The sequence below is a fragment of the Pezoporus wallicus genome, unplaced genomic scaffold (genome assembly GCF_028554395.1).
Source record: "Pezoporus wallicus isolate ANWC-B61680 ecotype Strahan unplaced genomic scaffold, APGP_CSIRO_Pwel_v1 contig_8702, whole genome shotgun sequence".
Taxonomy (NCBI): domain Eukaryota; kingdom Metazoa; phylum Chordata; class Aves; order Psittaciformes; family Psittacidae; genus Pezoporus; species Pezoporus wallicus.
Window position 1 is genome coordinate 584,267 of NW_026636754.1, and position 11,988 is coordinate 596,254.

Genomic DNA, 11,988 nt, shown 5'->3' on the forward strand with positions numbered 1-11,988 from the left:
GAAACCTGGTTCAAATTCCATTTTAAGTGATCACTCTTCATTCCTAGGACTCGCATCCATCAATGTCATAGGCAGTGGGTACTGTATTATGTATGTATTCCACGAGTGACTGCAGGATCAAGAAGTGTGAAATACTTTCTGTGCTCACTTCTGTACATACAAAACTAGTAATCAGGAAAAATATAGATTGGACAAGCAAAAAATCCAAAGCTTTATTAAATACCAAGTGCTAAAGCAGCCTTGAAAACAAAGAAAAGGGAAAAAATCATCTAAAGAAGAGAAAGGGAATAAATACACCAAATTGCAAACCAAAACTAATGTTTTAGCCTGGGAGAGGGCGAAAGGAACCAGCCTGTGTTTTGAGAGATGAACCCTTCATTCCTGCTCTGTACTGTTTTGGTGACCTCCACACGCTGTGACAAAGGCTATTCTCACACTTCTATTAACCAGATTAACTCACAAATCTGCATAAATGCTCACTGTGAAGCCCACAGGAACTGCTGGCGTTCCTCAAGGAACCCTCTGGGATGTCAGATATCCCTTTGGGCAGCACCATGTGAGCAGCACTGCCCCTGCCTGCAGTACCCAAGGAGCTGGGCAGAGCAAGAACTCCTGTAGGAAGAAGAGGCCTTTCAACTGAAACACCATGAAGCAAACTGCTACTCCATCCCATTTCCTTCCCCAGCAGTCTCCCTGCAGATCTTCACCATGCCTGTGAGACAAGAGGAGCACACCTTGTAAAATCCCTCTGGCCTTGTTGAGGCTCCTTCTACCCTTACATTAAGGGGATTTGAGGCATGTGCTGTCTGTGTACAAGTTCCTGGAGCCCTTGTACCTCCAAGGTGCATTTCTTAGTCTTTTCCGAGTACAATTATACATAGGAATTGTTTGAAAGTCTCACACTTGGAGGGGAATGAGAGAAAACACATGGCAGGTGTTTGTCCTATGGCCTAAAGGCTGCCCAGAGTGTGCCCAGACATAGGTAGGGTTTGGCATTAAGACCTTCTCCAGGAGGATGAGGAGAAAGACATGAATGTATTCCTCCACCCTGCAGCTCATCCCATGGGAACATATTTATCTCTGTTCTCCTTGGAGAAGGGAACAGGAGAAACTGGTCCAGCTTGAAGCTCTTTTGTCTTGGGCATCCAAAGAGTTGTGTGCTGCCTTTGGTGTACCATCTCTTTTGTTTTTAAAGAGACCATTGATTCATATCCCAAAAGATATGGAAGGATTTTGGTTTATTTTGAAGCCAGAACCATTTCTCCCTTCACTTTTACTGCTTTGATCTTGGCTGAAATGTATGACTGGAATAACATCTAATGGAGTACACTGAATAAAGCCCAACCCAAAAGAAAAGCAGTATGTCTTCAGAAGTGTGCATTGGCCACCCTGTTTCAAAGACATCAGATCACTCATACAAGGACCAGTGCTGGAAGACACAATTGTACATAAGCTGTCAGCTGCAAGGAATTAGATATCTGGAGCTGAAACTCCCAGTAAAGCAGTCCTAGCTTTGCAGAGCATGCAAGCGAAAGAGCTGTAATATGTTGTAATCACAACTGCACTGCAATCCAGTATTATTTTCATAGTAAGCCTGTTTTATAGTGTTTTATGTCCAGGTAAGCTCTAAAGGGCTATTTCTCACAGAGCAGCTGTATCTCACTCTCAGGAAGCCTGTTTAACATCCACGCTACAGGTTAATAAATGCCATAGTGTCATTTCCTCCACTTGCTGGTTTTAGCAAATGTCAAAGGGCAACAACATCGTAGCAGAAGCCAAGTGCAGAAAAGGGAAACAGGAGGCACCAATAATCTCAGAGAGGTTTATACATCCTTCATCTAAATTCTTCCAGGTTTACTTCATGTTCATGTTTATTTGGGAGAAAAGCTCTGATTTATTACCACTGACCAACCCCATATTGCACTAAATACCAGCAAGTTGCTGGTGGAAACTACTAGATCGAGATGTCCCTCAATTTTGAGCCCACAGACCATCAGATAGCCTCCCCCTTTTCTAGACTTGTGCAGTAAATGGAGCAGAAAAGTGAGTTTGGTTCAGGTTTTCGGAGATTCGCAGGTCCAACTGGCATTTCACTTTAGAGAGCAGAGCAAACAAAACCCTACCAACAGCAAAACCCCCTTAAACTGCTACTTCAGTAGTATTAAAATGAGATAGACTGAAACTCATTACAAACCAGAATTCTAAGGTTATCATGGGGTTTGGAACACTTGAACCATCCTTCCTCCCCTATCCTGCGCTTCAGTTACAAAATTAGGAGTAAAAATACCCTAAAACAACAATTAAATAATAATTGTTTTTCGTATTTTATTGTTTATTAAATAAACAATAATTTAATAAATAATTAAAAATACCCTAAAAAAAGGCTTTAGAGAGCCGTTGTATCCAAGCCAATGCACTGATACAATTATAGCTGGTAAACACAAACAAGCATGTATTGTGATCATATTTCCAGAGTGAAAATGTGAATGGGCAGAGATGCTGTCAAAACTGTGCTCTTGCCTGATGTATTTTGGGATTGATGCATTTGAGTGACAGAGCATTGCCTAAAACCAGGCCAGTCCTCCACACAGCAGTAGACAGTAGGAGTGAGCAGGCAGCGTATCAGCCCACACCTCTCACCATAGCTGAGCCCACACATCCATGCACCCACCACAAAGGCTTCCATCCTTTTGTAAGGGAATTCTGCATCTCTGGAAGTGTTGTTACACAAGAAAGACTCTTTTATCCACAGTTTGGAAGCAAAAATCCAAACAAGCTATTCAAATCGCTCAGCTGCACTCCCTGCTCCCATGGTGAAACCCCGTACCAGAGCCACTCCTGCTGAGGATCAAAGCCCATGTACCCACCAGCATCAGCTGGTTTTACCTAGTATTTCAGCTAGGATATGAGCAGTGGTTGAACAGTAGCTAATCTGTCAGCAGAGAAGGGAGAGAAAGGCTCTATAGTGATAAATTGGCCCTGAAGTAGGAGGAAGAGCAAGGACATCCCATGAGACTGGTCTACGTATGCACTTCCTTGATCATCCACCCCAGCTATGGGAAAGCAGCACCAAGACAAACGAGCACAACATGATCTTCCACAAGGAATAGCTTCCTGCCAGTTTTCCTGCTTGTATGCACTGTCACAGGCTGTGGATGGGCTGCCGTTCAGAGGAGAGGCCAATGATGGATGCTGCCCTGACCTACCAGCAGCAAGGCCACCAAGCTTTGACCCATGTAGGTTCCAATTAGCCAAAATTAGTCAGCTGTGGCCAGGGTTTGGCTTCTTTTAAACACCTAATGGTGTGAAAGCAACAGCCCCTTTCTCCAAGTTGCCCACTCAACCCTTTGTGGCCTTACACCCTTCCCCAGGGAGCCTCCTTCAGTTTTGTTTCTCCCCTTCATGAGCCATGCCAATCATTAAAGAGTCTTAGCAGCCCCATTATCATCCTGGGCAATTCTTAACTCATTAGGCTTTAAAGTTGTTGGACTGCAGGAAAATAAAACTCCAAACCAAGCAAATGCTTGAGCACAACAAAAGGATGTTAATGTTTTACCCCACCGACAATGACTGAATCTGTAGGACAATTATTACGGATATTTCCATGGGTTTAGTGTTACTTTTTTCCTGACATGAGGTCCTTTGGGCAGCATCTAATTAAAAATGGAGGAGTTTAATCTGCAGCCAACCTCAGAGGTCGATTTGAATTCTCCCACTGTGAACTTTCAAACATGGAAGCACGCCTGTTCGCACCTGCGGGATCCAATATCCTGCCTTCACAATGGACTTCCTACATTTTGGCAGGCTGCATGCCTACGCTTGTGCCAGACTGCAGCATAAATAATTCACTACCTGAACTGATCTTTCAGCATGAAACACAAGTAAAGACGACATTAAGTGCTGCTTGGATTCCCCTTCTCTGCCATTCTCCTATTGCGTCTTCAGATTGTGCTTAATCTAGTGGGAATTTAGTTTTAAATTAACACAAAGTCACATTTTAGGAGGTCAAAAGCACATCTAGTGCTGAAGAGAGAAAGCAGGATTTCCTGCCGAGTTTGCCTTTCAGCCCAGCGTTCTAATTTTCATCTGAAACTGCATCAGATAAAGATGAGATGCATTTCGATTAGGATGCAGGAGAGGATGGCAGGAATTTCAGATTCCTAATGAGCAGCATATTAACACTTTTCCCCTGGTTGTGTGAAAAGGCAGGACACCTATGGAGGTGAGAGAACACTGCCCTTTTTGAGAGGAACACCATATTCTAGCAATATTTACAAGTTTTTTCTCTGCATTGCAACAGAAGGAAAACCTCTTCCAGGAGAGAAAGCAGCACCAAAACATGTTTATACAGTTGAAAATTGTCTGAGCCATTTCTCTAGCGTCTGGTAACAACCTCACACGCAGTTGCACTGGTTGAGACAAGGAGTTATGGAGCAGGTACTGCGGGATGCTTTCTGCAGTGGCAAAGCTGTTCTTACCAGAGTCTTCAATACCCCAAAGCAACCTAAAAGCTTTGGCAGGTTTCAAACATCTCATGTCGCAGCTCTTCCCTTTATCAGGGGCTGGATTTTAAGTTAAAAAGCCCACTCCAAAAAAATCCAACCAAACCAACCAAAACCTGGGAAGTTGAGGAAGATAACCTCAATTCTGATAAAACAGTTGAGTGTTTTGTGGAACATGCAGTTTTTCACAGTCCTATGTGCTTTCTATTTGATGCCTTAATTATTGCATCCCAAAAGCTATTCTAAGGAAGGGAAAACACTTTGCTTTCTGTTCCAAAATAGACCGTGTTGCTATTTTGCACTCATCCACGGTTCTGGTACTGTTATCGCATTAACACTTAGAGATCCCAAATAAGGTCAATGCCTTTGTCTGTCAGCCTTTGTACAGTCAAGAGACAGTCCTTGCCCCAAAGACCTTAAAATATAAATAGATAAGACAGACAAAGGGAGAAAGAAAGGGAACATTTCTATCATGTTCACAGATAGGAAACGGGAAGATAAAACGGTTTGCTGGAGGTCAGTGACACAGAGCTGGGGAAAGAACACTCTCAAGTCTCTGTCAAGTGTCTTTAACCATGAAGCTGTCCAAAAAAAAGGCTTGTATTTGCTCCAGTGTTCCGTTCAGGTCCCTGCAGAGAAGCCCAGAAAAGGGAGGAATCACTGCAGACTTCCAGAGATACTTGGTTTTCAAGAGAAGCTTCTGAAAGGGGGACAGGGCAGAAGTTTGAGCGAATCTGAAATCCAAAAGCAGAGACCAGAAATGCCAAGTCTGGACTCAACTAAGAACACACAAATAGAGGACAGCAGTCAGGGCTGGCCCAGCCCCAGAGCTGCTCCTGAGTGTCCGTGTCAGCAGAGAAAAAGGAATCACTCTCCAAGCAATAAGAGCAAGAAAAATCAGACAGCAGTGGAGAGAAGGAAGGGAGAATGTAACAGCCTAAATTGATCTGCCTTCAGTGTGTCGATGGCAGCACAAGGATAGGGAGAATGTGCCTAGTTGAATTCCACTTGTCCCATAAAGACTGATATATTGAAAAGAGAGTGGGGCCTGTCTTGGGCAGAATTAAAGGAACTGAAGGACTAAGTCCACCACTACTCTCTTCACCTTTATAGAAAGTCACGGAAGTCAGGGAGGGGAAAAAGAGACCTTATAGCACATGCCATTCGGCAGAAGAATTTGCACTTCAGCCCCATTTAGTGGCTGGTGCTTGCCCTGTCATCTGAGATTCTCCATCCTTTATTCATTTCTCTCCTTGTGTTGCAAAGGATGTCAGAGAAAGAGCTCTCCCTGACAAGCTTTATGTCCCAACATATCTGGGGGCAGCTGGCTCAGTGATTAACTGTGCGCTGTGTGGTGGCTCTTATCCCTGGCTATGACATGCCAAGCAGGTAATGTTAGAAGTCTAATGTTGAAACAGAGTTTAAGAGTCTGTTTAGTTAACCCAGGTTAAGTTCTGCAGTTACTCTGCTTTCTTTGCCTTCCCCCAAACATAACTGGTCACAGGAATTTACATTTTTGGGGCTTTTATTTGAAGCCTTTGTCTTCGCAGTAGCTGGTGTTAGACCACAGCAGCTGTACATCTGCTGTAAGATAAAGAACCAACAGCAGGGCAGTAAGTTGCATCTATATCACCAGCATCTTTCAACATGGGATTTGTGCTCAGCGTTATCTGCTCTGACCCAGGTCAAGAGGCTTCATTTTGGAGCTGGAGTGCAAGTGAGTATCCTGCCCCATGCAGCCAGAAGAGCCCAGCTTGCCTCTGGATTGCTCCTTAGCCCATAACAAGTGGTGCTGAGATTTGACACAGCCTGGGTGAGTGTAAGAGCAAGGTCATGTTTGCATCAGGCTGTGCATTAGAGGAGAGCTTTATAACACCAGCCTGGGGCAGGATTAGCCCCCTGCTGTCACTGTGTCTTTATAGCCCAGAGGGAAGAATAAAAACTGTTATGCCCATCCTGTAAAGCAGGCCTAAGATCTCCAGCAGAAAACATTTCCCACCAGCAATATGGGGGACAGGTGTTGGCACAGTGATACCCTGACCTATAACTGGGTCTTCAGTTGCTAATGTACCCCAGGAAATCAGGACAGCCTGTATTTTACCCAAACCACTGTCTCTTTCCAGTCCTACAAGCTGTGACCCACCTTGGCTTTGCCATTCAAGTTTCACTTTGGAAACCATCACCCCTCTTCCTTAAACACAGACCTTCTTGAGGACTGAGCACAGACTGTTGCTGTAGGTACTGTGCCCATCCAGAGCTTTTACCAGTGTTTAAGGAAAGCTTGAATTACTGATGGATGGGAGGCACTGGCTCACGGTTGTCTTTGCTGCTGGTGGCTCCATGGCTGTAACTCTGCCAGTTTATGCAAGCTTTTCAAGGGACACTGCAGAGCTATGGGACCCGCTGCTTTTGAAGGGAAAGATCCTTCCCAACATGCATGGGACCAGACCCAACCAAGGCTGAGAAATTAGAAGGGAAGCTAGCACAAAACCATGATCAAAAGCATAGCCTGGCTAAACAGGATTGATGACATGTTGCGTACCATCAATTTGCCCATTCTTAACCCAACTCCTGGAATACTTTGTTGTCTTTTTCCTCACATCTATTACTCTCTCCTCCACACTTCCTACAGACTGTAAAGTCTTCCAATTCCCCCCTCTCATTTTTCTCCCCAAACACACACAGAGCCTGCTGAGCAGGGCGGGGAGCAGAGGCCCCATCTAATTGGAATGGTCATGGAGATAGCTCGTCTCGCAAGAGCAGCGCGCACAGGGCAGCGGGGATGCCACAGCATCCCATCCTGCCTGCAGACCCACACCTGTCCTTTATCACAGCTGGGCTGCCTAGACCTGGAATCTAATCCCAGGGAGGTTATTTTATCTTCAGAGAAAGGCAAACAGGATGGGCACTCATCGATCTTGAGAAAGAAACATTAGCCAAGTCAAACACACACCGGGGTCTGAAGCAACAGGATGTCCGTGATGTAATGCCTGGATTCACCTTGGCATCTCCTTTTACACTAAGGACAGACTTGGAGGGAAAATGAAGGGATGTGAGCATGGGACAAAGAAAATCTGCAGAGATCATTGACCAAACGTGGTCTAAATCAGGGCTGGTTCCCCACAACAGCAAGCAAGTTCAGGCTTACTACTGGCAACCGTCACACACAACACCATTAGACACATGAATCTACCATCATTTATGCTATATGTCCACTCAAAGTGGGTCCCAACCTATGATGAGTATTGTCTTCTACTGCCTTGAGCAATACAGCCATCCACCAGAATGCCTTTGCAGGGCCCACTGCAAAAAGGTTTTCCTCATTTATTCTATGGTAGTGTCCCTGGTGAGATGGAGATCTGCCTGGGAGAAGAGCCCACTCATCTCCAGCTGCAACCAGCCATGACTCAGCATGAGCCGAGACAAAGGCACCTTGGCAGGAGATGGGAACAGTGGGACATCAGCTTCCCCTCACATCACACATGATTGTGTGCTAGAACGGATGTAGAGATTCCTGCAGAGAAGCTCCCGCTGGCAAACCTACCTTTATCCAAGGCTATGAGACTGTATTTTTAGTTATTGGCTCAGACCCTCTCACTTCTGGCCAAAGAGCATGTAGGAGGCAAACCAGAAAAGCAGTTGTAAGCACCCTCACGCTGTCCCTTTCTGGAGCCAGCTGACAGTTGTCCCAGATAGCCAAGCTCAGAGCAGCAGTAGGATGACACTGGGACAGTGAGAAACAAACAGCTCCAGGCTCAGCCAAAAGGCCATCTCTCAGAAGCAGAGAAGCTGCTTTACCCTTAATTATAGAGATTAGATAGGTACAGCACAGAATAACCTTTAAGCTATAGACTCTGGAGGGCAAGACTAGATCTCACAACACATGGTGGCTGGAACCCTTGAGCCAATGAAACTGGCGTGACTGCAAGCACCAGCACGCGGAGGTCTGGTTTGCAGTCATGGACTATCCAGTGATCTCCATCAGGATTACACTGGCCTGAATTTACTTCTGTCACTGATGAAGGTTCACACTGTCTCTACACCTTCACTAAAACAGTCCCCTGGCAAAACAGACACCAAAAGAGCCACCACTCCTCTGAAAAACAGCTGCCAAGGGGCAAACAAAGCTCCAGCGAGCATAGTCAAAAGCAAGGCTCTGAAGTCAAGGTCATGCCAGGCCTCTAGCAAGAGCTCCAGCATTTTGAAGTGTCTGGTACTTTTCAGGTCTAACTGGCACAGATGGTAGCAGGAGGAACCATAGTCCTTCCCCTGCAGCCAGTTTCTGTCCCCAGAGAAAAGGGAAGAACAGAAACATAATTAAAAAGCATTGGGGAGAACTTAATGGAAAGTCTGCAGAATGGGTGGTGGCTCTCTTTGAGCTGAACGTCAAAGTCCTGTTTGATCTACTCATTTACCAGAGCTAGTTCAGGGAGCTGACTGCTGGCATGGACCTCAAAAGTTTATTTCCTTGCCAGTATTCCCAGGCTTGTTTTACCTTCTTGAACAATAACACACTAAAATTGGACCTTTGTTAATGCTGAATTGCACAGTAATTCACAAAAGAGAGCAAACAGACTTAATCTGACCATTCAGGTGTTGATTAAAATGAACACCCCTGAGAACACGGTAATAAAGATTCAACACTTCCAGTGCTTGCCATTAGAGACCTGTCTTTCTGTAATGATTTGCCTCATTAAGCCAGGCACCACGGATCTGCCATCCCTACTCAGATGCTTCCCAACACTCAAAACAGTTGCAAGTGGGAGGCAACACTCATCCCATACCTCTGTACCCATTCCCTTTACCCAGACTGTTTCTGGTTAAGAACTTCCAGCAACTACTTTTAATACAAAAAACACAGTGTTTTTCAGCTGATAGGAGATTTGCACATTGCCAGTGGGAAATGAGAGGGGTTTTGCTGAAGGAATGCAGTCAGTAAGTGGGGGGTCTTCTCATTGCCCACATTTCCTGAAGAAGCAGTTCATATTTCCTTTGGAAGTTTTCATTCTTTCAGTAAAATCTAGTTTGGGTTTGTAAAATACAGTTTGTTTTTCAGCTGGAGGTTTTAGTTGTTTTGGCTGAAGCGATGTGTTGTTACCTCCGGGGCTTTCACAGTTTAATTTTACTCTTTGGAAAAAAAAATATTAAGGAAGTTTGCCTAAATGGGAGCCTTTACCAGAAAAAAAAATATTAAAAGCTTTGGAGAAACTTTTGTAATTAAAAATTGCTCTTAAACTACACCATGAGTCCTGCTCAGATTTAGTTTTTCTCTATCTTATTTACGTTCTGCACCATGATCCCTAGCAGGAAATTTGACTCAATCCCAACCTCAGACATATTAACAGCCCTTTCTTGAGTGTGCTACCAGAGATTTGTGATTGTCGGCTTTGATTTCACAAACATTTGAGTGATACACCTTTTAAATGGAAGAGTTTCAGAAGTCTCTCGTCAGCGTCGGCACCTTCTGAATTCACACGTAACAACTGATTCTGACACTGTTCAAGTTTGAACTCAAAGTGGAACGTGCAACTAAACCGTTACTGAGAAGCACTATTTAAAAGGAAGGAAAACCAGATTGTTGGCAGTCTTTCTGATTCTAAGCAATAAATAAATCAAAATAGGCCCAATTTGGAAGTCTACAGAAGGTAAAAAAATTGACACAAAAGATCCCCACCACAGAGACACCTCACAGTGATTTTCCATTTCTGACCAGCTCTAGAAGTCATTCAAATCTAGCAGCAAAAAGAAAAGCTTATTTAAGCACACTTGCCCACCTCTGCATCCCAGAGCATCTGAAGACCGTGGCTTCCCAGGCTGGGTGAGCAATCACATGAGTCTGGCCTGACTTAGCACAGCAGGGAGGGAGACAAGTCTTTCCTTTGGTACTTTTGTGTTCTCATAGCCTAAAAAGGGAAAAAAAGATGCAGAATGAACCTACTGATCTGACAGCAGCAAACCTGACACTCTATTCACATGCCACAGTGGAGCCAGCCCAAGCGTAGCACCACAGAGAAAGAGCCAGGAATAATTCCTCATGTTTACTTTCTCTTGGTGTGCGAGGCCTCTACCAGGCTCCTAGCAGAGAAGAGACACCCTGAACCTTGGAGCCTTCAAGTTTTCCCTAGCGTGGAAAATCCCAGTTTACATTCCCAGCTGAAAGAAACCCCATCACTGTCCCTAGCAAAATCAGTGCTCCTGGCTTCCATAGCTCTAGAGGGAGACCTGATATCAAATGCAATGGAGATTCCTTTCACAATGGCCTGCTTCAACCCAAAACCAGAGCATCATTAGAAGCCCTGGCATATCCTCAAGTCCCGTAGGGACTACAAAGACTGCTATTATCTGAATAACATTGAAACTTTGGAGGTCTGCAAAGGCTTTAGTGAGGCTCAGCACGGTGCCCTCTTCCACCTTGACAGCTCCACAGAAGACACCTAAGGGGCCTGAGCAATGAAGAAGGTCTGTTGACTACCACCCACCTCCCAGTAGAGCAAAATGGTTTTTCTGCACTACTGAACACAGACAGGTCGGACCACACACCCAGGAGAGCAGCATACATCAACACAAGCCTACTTGGTCCTCCCCCAGGCTATCACCCATTGACTGCTCTGTAGAGAGGGAGGGCAAATACCATGCAATGGCCATTAAAGTTCAGTTTACTGCATCAGCATTTGTTCAAGTGCTCAATCCCTCAACCTTCTAAAGAGGTGAAACATCCCCAGCCTAACCTCCAGCACCATCCCTCTCTCAGGCCATGAGACCCTTCTTTCACAGGGCTAGGGCTCCTCTTCCCCCCAGGCACTTCTGCAAGGGCTGGTTGCTCTGAGCTCCTTACTTACTTCATTCTCTCCTCCAGAGTTGCCACAAGATGCTGGTTCTGCCTCTTACAATGGTCCAAAAGACACTTGTTTAGGAGTAATATGCAAGATGGGCTGCTGAAGCAGTTCAAAAGCTCCCAAACCCAGCTCCAAGACATTTGTTTCTCATAGAAGATCCACTGCAAACCCACTCCAGAGCAGGAGATGCAGTGGTAGAGGAGAAAAGCCCCTGTGCTAGCTGAGCATCCCAGCAGAGGACCAGCCACTGATCTGTGTAAGGGCTGCAAAACTCAAACCCAGCCCCTCTAGCAGGTGGGTTTTAGGGAATGCAATCACTGCTGGAAATGCAAGCACCTGCTGAGGAGAGATGGTGTTGCTCTTGGGAGGGTCCACAAATTCCCAAGCTCTGTGAAAGTCACTGATTACAGCACTCCAGCCTTCACCAGTGCCACAGCCATACTGGTGTGCCTCTAGGCTATTCTGCAGCTTAGGGACCTGCATTTCTTTCTCTCTTGCGCAGCAGAGGCACCAGGCAGGAGCCCTGCAGAAGGTGATAGCACCAATTGCTTTATTCCACCTTTTGTTTTCACTTTCTTTACAGTTATATAGAGCTGAAAAGAGCTCTGAGATACTTGCTCCTAGCAATCACCCTGGTTGCAATGTGGATT

At 45.2% G+C, this 11,988-nt stretch overlaps 1 long non-coding RNA gene across 3 annotated transcripts in view; it reads right to left on the reverse strand.

Annotated features, from left to right (window-relative positions):
• LOC130595038 (uncharacterized) overlaps nt 1-11,524 on the reverse strand; it is a 98,362-nt gene extending 86,838 nt beyond the window's left edge. For 2 of the 3 annotated variants that reach the window (XR_008971206.1, XR_008971204.1), the window contains exons 1-2: nt 11,342-11,524; nt 10,269-10,405 (exon numbers count right to left, since the gene is read on the reverse strand). This is a non-coding gene — a long non-coding RNA (uncharacterized LOC130595038). The remainder of the gene's footprint in view (nt 1-10,268; nt 10,406-11,341) is intronic. The other variant, XR_008971205.1, reaches the window with a different exon arrangement.
• Between the last annotated feature and the right edge of the window lie 464 nt (nt 11,525-11,988).